Source organism: Podarcis bocagei, assembly GCF_964188305.1.
Source record: "Podarcis bocagei genome assembly, chromosome: 15".
Lineage (NCBI taxonomy): Eukaryota > Metazoa > Chordata > Lepidosauria > Squamata > Lacertidae > Podarcis > Podarcis bocagei.
Window position 1 is genome coordinate 28,987,519 of NC_138141.1, and position 9,051 is coordinate 28,996,569.

The 9,051-nt window shown below is 48.3% G+C and overlaps 1 long non-coding RNA gene across 1 annotated transcript; it reads right to left on the minus strand.

Moving 5' to 3' along the window:
* Positions 1 to 697: 697 nt before the first annotated feature.
* Positions 698 to 8,531, minus strand: LOC308574706. The gene is made up of 3 exons (XR_014002557.1): positions 8,368 to 8,531; positions 3,591 to 4,129; positions 698 to 1,198 (listed from the first exon to the last, which is right to left on the minus strand). It is a non-coding gene; the product is annotated as an uncharacterized lncRNA (long non-coding RNA).
* Between the last annotated feature and the right edge of the window lie 520 nt (positions 8,532 to 9,051).

Here is a 9,051-nt window from a genome sequence, read left to right on the forward strand (position 1 = left end):
ATTGTGTCTAAAGGCAGATTAACCTGAAAAAGTGGAAGAGGCATCCAACAGGAAGAGATGGCCTTTGCAGTAGCCAGCCAGATTACCGAGCCAGGTTCAAGGTCCTTGCATTAATTTACAAAGCCCTGAACAACTGAGGTCAGGGATTGCCCAAACCCTTCTATTCCAGCTTGATCACTGAGATCATTTTCTGGGATGCCGTCAGTCATTTCCCAAGTCGGCAAGGCTAATTTGACAAACGAAAAACAAAAAACACCAAGCCTTTATGGAACTCTCTGCCACTTGAGATTCAGCAGGTGCCTTCAAGGCAAACTTTTAAATGCCTGCCGAAAAACCTCTATTCCACCAGGCCTATGCAGGCAATTAAGAATACACCCTTCCACCATGGTTAAATGATGTCTTTTTATATATATATATACTTTGCATGGCTTTTTATTGTATGGTTCTCATGGCTGTAAATCGCTGTAAATTGTGAGACACAGCAGTATACAGATACTTAAAAAATAATAATAAATAAAACAATGAATACATAGTTTCTACTTGATTCAAGTAGGTCTGCCATAGTCAAAATAAATTAAAATGATTCTTTAAAAAGATAGTTAAAAAGACTCTTCTTAAAAACATAAGAACTCCCTTTAAAAAATCGAGTCTTCAAAAAAGTTATATAATCTAAGAAAGTCTTTAAAAGAATCCTCCCAGAAGAATTGAAAAATTAAAAAGTAGCCCCTTAGAGACCAACTGAGTAGTTTTAGGTATAAGCGTTCGTGTGCGTGCACACTTCTTCAGATAGTTCTTCAGATAGTTCTTCAGATAGTTTCTTCTTGCCAGCCGTGTCAACGCTCCACTGCATTTGCTTGCACCAGATAGAAGTTCAACTTCCCAAGCAAGTCGGTAAACAAGTGTTGGAAATAATTGCGCAGTTGTCACCCCCGTCATTGAGCAGAGCTCTATTTTAAAACGCCAGTTTAGCCCCAAGGTTCGGGAGGGAGGGCAGGGCAGTTTCTGGCAAGGCCCAGCTGTCTGAGTGCAGCACAAACTGGGCTCTTCAAAGCACCAGGCCGGGTGTCTCAGCGCCAGACTGTCCTGGCTGGGAGAGCAGGGAGGCTGAGAAGAGCAGGCAGGCCTTGCTAATGGTGTTTTGACGTATCACATCAAGCACAATCTGCGCCGCTCGGAAACAGCTGCTCAGAACCCGATGCTGGATGATGGAAGAGAGGAGGGTGAGACGGAGGTTGGAGGTGGAAATTAATGGGAGGTCTAACCTTTTTTCGTGTGTGTGTGTGATACAAAATTATGCAAAATACAGCATTACAGACCCTTCAACTACTCGTGTTTTCCAGGTAGACAGTCCTGGATCTGCAGAAGCCATCCCAATTTCTGATTTGATTCTGGGTTGGTCTTCATTCCTTAGGACGTTTCTATTTTCGCTAGAGGATATGGAATAAAAAGGTAAAGGGACACCTGACTGTTAGGTCCAGTCATGGACAACTCTGGGGTTGCGGCGCTCGTCTTGCTTTATTGGCCAAGGGAGCCGGTGTACAGCTTCTGGGTCATGTGGCCAGCATGACTAAGCTGCTTCTGGCGAACCAGAGTAGCACACGGAAACGCCGTTTACCTTCCCGCCGGAGTGGTACCTATTTATCTACTTGCACTTTGAAGTGTTTCAAACTGCTAGGTTGGCAGGAGCAGGGAGCAATGGGAGCTCACCCCGTTGCGGGGATTCGAATTGCAATTGGCAAGCCCTAGGCTCTGTGGTTTAGAAATGTGGGAGGCAGGACTGTGGTTAGCAGATGCAGCACTGGGATGCAAATAAGCAGCCTCGGCAGGTGAGTTCACAAGCATAGAAGCAGCACTGAGGATAGGGACACGTCAAGATTTCCCTTCTTGGCATTTTCCCAGTCAGCATTGCCCCCCAGCAACCCCCCTGCCACATTTTCACCCACAGGGAACAATGTTTACTGTTCAAAGCAATGGGTCGGTTGTGATTGGGTGCAGCAGGCTAAACTAATGAGAGATAAGAGACGGCAGGTCATTCTTTGAATGTCTATGCCTATGGTGAGTCGTTGGATGTATGGTACAGATGGGGCACACATAGTCACCTTAAACTTACAAGTAAGGCTCTTTTGCTCCACACTACTACTGCAAAAGCGGGGGGGGGGGGCACAGTGTTAAAAGAGGTACTCAGATCAGGATCAGCACCTCCGTAAGTCCTAGGCTGCAGTCCTAGGCGACATTCACATCATACCTTTAAACACATACCTTTATGACACATACCTCTCAACTGTCCTGTTTTAAGTGGGACATCCTGGAATTACAGAAACCATCCTGAATCCCAGGATGTCCTATGTTGGTTCCCGGCCCTGAAAGACATGTATCTCAATTTTCCTGTGCAGCATGTTAGAGTATCATGATACCACTTTAAACAGTCATGGTTCCTCCCCAAAGCATCCTGGGAAATGTAGTTTGTGCAGAGACCCCTATTCTCCTCATGGAGCTACAATTCTCAGAGTGGTTTAACCATCAATCCCTCTTCCCAGGGAATTCTAAGCGTCGTAGCTTGGGGTGGGGGGAGGGGGAGGAATGGGGTCTCATAATATTGCATAGCACCCTGAACGAACTCCATTTCCTAGGATGCTGTGGGGAATGCTATGTCTGTTGAAGCAGTAGAAGAGTGCTTTAAATGTCAGTATGGTGAGGCAAAACCTACTCCAGGGAAAAAGCAAGGCAGTAACTTGCCTGCTCATTTCTCCCTCTCACGTAATCCATCTTTAATTCCATCTTCTGAGCCAAATCATCCCTCCACAGCCCAGCTTGAAATTCACAGGCTCCCTGAATGTGCAGTACAGGAAGATGTCAGTTTTTAAAGCTATGGGTGAATGGTTTATATATCCTCAGGCAGTACGTGATGAGATGCTGTTGAGAGGAAGAGAGGCAAATCATGCCAAGCGGCCGATTTCAAAGGGGCTTCCCGAAAGTCCTGAATGCCAGAAATGCACTCCCCAAACTTTGCCACCACAAAGACGGGCTTTTCTGTTACTGCACTCCTCTTTCTCAGGAAACTGTTTAATGTTGGAATATGGTGTGGCTTCCAGTTGAACTGAGCACTCATCCTGATTAAGAGCATAAGAAGAAGCCGTCTGGATCAGGTCAGTGGCCCATTCAGTCCAGCATCCTGTTCTCACAGTGGCCACTCAGATCCCTCAAAAGCAGGACCCCTGAGCGCAAGAGCCCTCCCCGCACTGCTGACTTAAATTAATGGTATTCAGAAGTATTAGTACAGTTGTACTTCTTGTTACGTCAGTCTCTGGCTGCGTTTTTTCAGGATACGAACGCAGCAAACCTGGAAGTGTATTCTTCCAGGTTTCACTATGCACGCATGCGCAGAAGCACTCTGCACACCTCACACATGTGTAGAAGCGCTCTATTGCGCCGTGCATGTGCGCAGAAGCAGCACTCGAGCTGTGGACTTTTCGGGGTGCGAACGGCACCCCGGAACGGATCAAGCCCGTAATTAGAGGTACCACTGCATTTCCAACTGTGGAGGCAAAACATAGCCATCCATAACCTTATCCTCCATGAATTTGCCTTACCCTCTTTAAAAGCCATTCCAGTTGATAGCCATCACTGCCTCTTGTGAAAGTGAGTGCCTTTCCTTTTTTGTCTGCCCTGCATATTCCAGCATTCGGCTTCATTGGATGCCCATGACTTCTAGAGAGGGAGAAAATCTTTCCTAAATCTATCCACCTTCTCCATGACATGCGCCCCTACCGAGTTTGTTTTGCAGGCATAGCCAGACCTGTGGGGTTTGTCCATCAACTGTAGAGAGAGCTCCCATCTCAGCTTTTGACTCCCACGAGCCGTTTTGTGCATTTGGGGTCCACACATGAGGAGAATGTGATGCTGAACTATGCAGACTTCTTGCCCCGATGCCAAGAAAGCGGCCAGATTTCAGGCAACCAACTGCGCGCTGTAAAAATGCAGAGGCTGGCGATGACATGATGAGGAAGAGTTCCAGCTTGTTTGGGTCAGGACCCCGTTTGTGCAGGTGGCACGGAGAGAAAGGAAGTTTTGTTCCAGCCAGAGCTCAGAGCAGAGGCAGCATGGGAAGGGCTCTTGGTGATGGATTGCCCTGTGAAAATAAATGGCAGGAGGGCTTTCTGTGCAATTCTCTCTTCTAAAGGTCCCCACCCTGTGCCATCATCCATAAGGTTAATCTTATCATCAAGAAAACTGATCGGAATGGCGTTGGTGGCTGCATCCCTGGAACCATCTATCTTCGAAGACAAGGAAGAGGGACATTATTTGAGTCTCCTTCAGTCTGCAATATGTGTTTGTCAGGGACGTTGGAGACTGCTGACAGAATTGGAAAGGGGAGCGGTAACTGGGTGATGTTGGAAATCAATCCGGGGAATGCAATCCACATTCGGTACTGTTGCTGCTTTCACCTGCAAGCCATACATGCTTTATTACACCCACCCCTCATTTGCGCTGCATTTCCTTTGCACAGACATGAACAGGGTGGATCAATGCAACAACAAAGTGATTTATGTTACTTACGTAAGTTACATAATTTTGCCCCAGCAAAAAATTCATTTTTGGTGGAAGTTGGCCTGCAGTGGAATGCAAACAGTGCTGCATGCAAAGAGTACAGGAAATGGAGTGGGGAAATGTGCCTTCTTACATCCCTAGTAGTTATATTTAGCAGCTGTGGACATCTGGCAGCCACACTGTTTTAATGCCTTTGCTTACAGTCCAACCACCAATATCTGATCACCCCATCTGTGTATATGTAGGAGTGAAAGAGCTAAGATAATAATATGAGCAAAGGTTGTTTCAGCCTTCATCAACCTAATGCCCTCCAGAAGTTATGGACTACAATTTCCACCAGTCCCAGTCCCAGCCAGCTTGGCAGAGGTTGGTGTGCACATTTGTGTTGCTTTTGTGTTTTTTTTGGTTTGCCTGGGCCGTGTGCGAAATCAGAGTTGAAATTGCCGTGTGCCTTTGTTCTAAACCCACAGTCCCCAAATTGCGGGTTGCTCTTTTGATTTTAATAGGAGCTGAATTTTACCTCTTCCGATGCGGAGGAAAGAGTTTCTATTTATCTGCTATAATGTTCTCGCTCAAGACCAGTTGAAAGGAGGAAAACCTTTTAGAACATTAAGGGGAAGATCTGGACTATTAATTTTAATGGGAGCCGGGTCTGTATATCCCTTAGGCAGCTTGGGCATGGGAGGGGGGAGTCCTCCACTTAATGCCACCTCTGCTGTTCAAAAGCCTCTAGAAAGCATCTATATTCCTCCCCCCCCCCCGATGGTCCTTGAGAGTCAGGCCTGCATGTAGGTCTGGCGAGGAAAGCGGCAATTTATACAGGCCTGCGACAAATGAAGGAATATCACTCCCCACTTTGCATTACAACAAGGGAGAAAGGGGGTGGCTTTGGATCTGCTTGTGCTCCCAGGAGGTCACTGAGAGTTGAAGTCCCACTCAGCCGCTCGCCTCGCCAGGTGGAACAATCTGCAACGCTCAGCCCCATGGCGTCAAGGCACAACATCCCGATCTCAGCCTGTTTTCCCCATCGGCAAATGCCACAAGCTTGGCTGGGCGGCTGTTGATGTTACAAACACACAGAGAGATGCAGAACCTGTTGGAAAAAAGAGCCTCTGAATCAAGAGAGTCCCCCCCCTCCTCCCCACAAGAAATGGGCCATTTGAGCACGGAGCTGAGCAAGAGGAGAAGGAAACCAGATCGCTGGCTTTGCTCCTGCTGGGTCTTCCTCAGACAAACATGGAATGTGTTAACATCCATACGTCTTCTCAGTTGATGAATGGAGGAAGGGTTCAAGGTCATAAAGTTATGGAGAAGAGTTGCCTCGAAATCCACATTGAGAATGTAAGGAGGACCCTGAGCTGCATCAGAAGGACTCTAATGAAGTATCTGGCCCAGCATCCTGTACTCACAGTGGCCAATCAGATGCCTACACGAGAAGCAAGACTTGAGCACAACAACCAAGGGCAATCAAAATCATAGAATTGAAGAGTTTGAAGGCACCTTGAGGGCCATCTAGTTCAACCCCCTACAATGAAGGAATCTTTTGCCCAACGTGGGGCTCTCTCGAACCCACAACAGTGAGAGTCTCAGACTCTACTGACTGAGCTACCCCAGTCAAGAGGACAGAGCAACTCCTCTATGAAGGAGGATTGCAGCATCTGGGACCTCTTTGTTTAGGGAAAAGGCGAGCGACAGGCAACATGGTAGAGGTTTATGAAATTATGCATGGCATGGAGATAAGCTTTTCTCCCTTTCTCAATACACTAGAACTGGTGGGCATCTAACAAAGCTCAGTCTAACAAAGTTGGGAAATCCAGGACAGATAAAAGAACGCCCTTCTTCATGCAGTGCATAGTTAAACTATGGAACTCGCTCCCACAAGAGACTGTGACGCCCAACAACCTAGATGGCTTCAAAAGAGGATTAGAAAATTCATGGAGGAGAGGGCATCTGGTTGGCCATACGAGAATGGAATGCTGGAGGAGATGGGCCATCAGCCTGATGCAACATGCTTCTCCTATGTTCAACAGCATTCTCCCAGCTTGGGATGCCCAGGAGGAGCTGGTCTTCAGAGGTGTACTGTCTCTGGCAGTGGAGGAAGAGCATCATCCCCCTGGCTAGTAGCCACTGATAGCTTTATTCTCCATGAATTTCTTTAATCCTCTTTTCAAAAAGCATTTGAGTTGGTGGCCTTGGCTGCACCTTGTGGAAGCAAATCCCATAGCTTAACTAATGCACTGCATGGTGAAGTACTTCCTTTTGTCTGCCTTGATTCTTCTAGTCATTCAACTTTATTGACTGTCCCCGAATTCTCATATTGGGAGGGAGGGAGGAAAACTGCTCCCTGCTCAGTTTCTTCACACAACACATAGCCCCTCATCTAGCTCAGTATAGTCTATATTGGCCAGCTGTGGCTCTTGAGGTTCTTAGGCAGGATGCTTCCCCTGCCCTACCTGGGATACTAGGGTTGGAACATGGGGCCTTGCAAGGCACATCCTCCATCACTGAGCTATGACAAACCCTGCAACTTTTCTCTGATGAAAATAGGGACGTTCTATTCAATAATAAGGGATGCGGGTGGCGCTGTGGTCTAAACCACAGAGCCTAGGACTTGCTGATCAGAAGGTCGGCGGTTTGAATCCCCGCGACGGAGTGAGCTCCCGTTGCTCGGTCACTGCTCCTGCCCACCTAGCAGTTCGAAAGCACATCAAAGTGCATGTAGATAAATAGGTACCGCTCCAGCGGGAAGGTAAACGGCATTTCCATTCGCTGCTCTGGTTCGCCAGAAGTGGCTTAGTCATGCTGGCCACATGACCCGGAAGCTGTACGCCGGCTCCCTTGGCCAGTAAAATGAGATGAGCGCTGCAACCCCAGAGTTGGCCACGACTGGACCTAATGGTCAGGGGTCCCTTTACCTTTATTCAATAATAATAATATATATATATTTATTTATACCCCACCCATCTGACTGGGTTGCCCCAGCCACTCTGGGCAGATTCTGACATATGTAAAAACATAACAAAACATTAAACATCTAAAAATTTCCCTATGCAGGGCTGCCTTCAGACATCTTCTAAAGGTTGTACAGTTACTTATCTCCTTGGCTCGGGGGTCGCATAACTCCCTCCATACCTTCTGACATTTCTCCGATGAAAATAGGGACCTCCTAAGGAAAAGCACAACATTCCAGGATCCAATCAGAAACCAGGATGGCTTCTGTAAATCTCGGACTGTCCCTGGAATATAGGGGCACTTGGAAGGTCTGCTACAGCCTTGCAAGCTCTTGAACCCCTCTGCAGCCTCTCTCCCTCAACTGCCTTCCCCCCAGGCATGAGCCAGGTCAGCAGACCAGCTTTTGACATGCTGCTAAATGAGTGACCTTATCCAGGGTACCAGGTGCCATGCAAACAGCCCAGGTGAAATATGGCTCATAGAACGCAGGTGAGCTATTAGCGAAGCTGTGGCCGGAGTTTGGTTGCCCTGTTGCTAAGCCCGGCGGCTGTGCTGTCTGGGCTCTGGGCCGTGATGTGCCTGCCTGGAATCTGGGGCCATTTGTGGATTTCTGTGCCATGTTGAAATGCTGGTCTCCGTCTAGGAAAAAGTTCAGGCAGGACCCCTTGGAAGATCAATGGAGGGTGTCGGCGAGGGGTGGAGGGTGGGAAGCAGGTGACCGCCGGAGTCTCAGCCAGACAGGGCTCGTCTTTCAGCAGCTGTAAGCCATTTATTAGTTGGGTTTTAATGTTTCCGAAAAAGCCCCATTGGGTGGGCAGAGGCTGGAGAGAGACAAGTGTGAGGAAGGGGGAAAAATGTGTTAATTACCAGTCCATTTGTGTGACGCAGGTCTGGCCCAGTCTGTCATCTCTTCTCCCCCCCACCCCCCGACTAGCCTTCCATTTTCATGCGGGGATCCCGGCGGGGCCTTTGTTGCCCGGGGTCACCATGGAGACGGCAGCTGCAGCTGACTCTCCCTGTTAGAACAAACCGCCAGCGCCTCAGAAACCATTTTGGAAGCATTTGTCCCGACAGCCTCTGCTAATCTCTCTTTCATTTGTAATTATCTTATCACACAAGCATTCTCGCCGTGCTACCATGGCATTTCCTTTCTTCGTCTCCCACCCACCCCCCTCCCGCCAATGCCGCCCACCCCACACGGCCACAAATGCTCCTCAGGGCATTTGGGTGTGTTAGCAAAGGTAAAGGGCAGCGGCAGAGTGCCCAGCCCGAGATGGACAGAGCAGGCTTCAAACAGGCCTGAGTCCCAACAGGCCGCCTTGTCATGGGTCTGGCGCGATTGAAGTTGGCCGAGTTCTGGGGCTTGGAGCCCTTTGAGGCTGGCCGTGATATCTCTGCCAAGAATAATTGAACAACTAGTTTTATCAGGGAGAATCGACAGCTGTAGAGAGAGAGAGCAGGCGATTTCTAGAGGATTAGGGAAGAGCTGTGAAAGGGGACTCTCACGGGAAGTGGATTCGGTCAGCCAAGAACAAATGTTGAAGGCTTTGG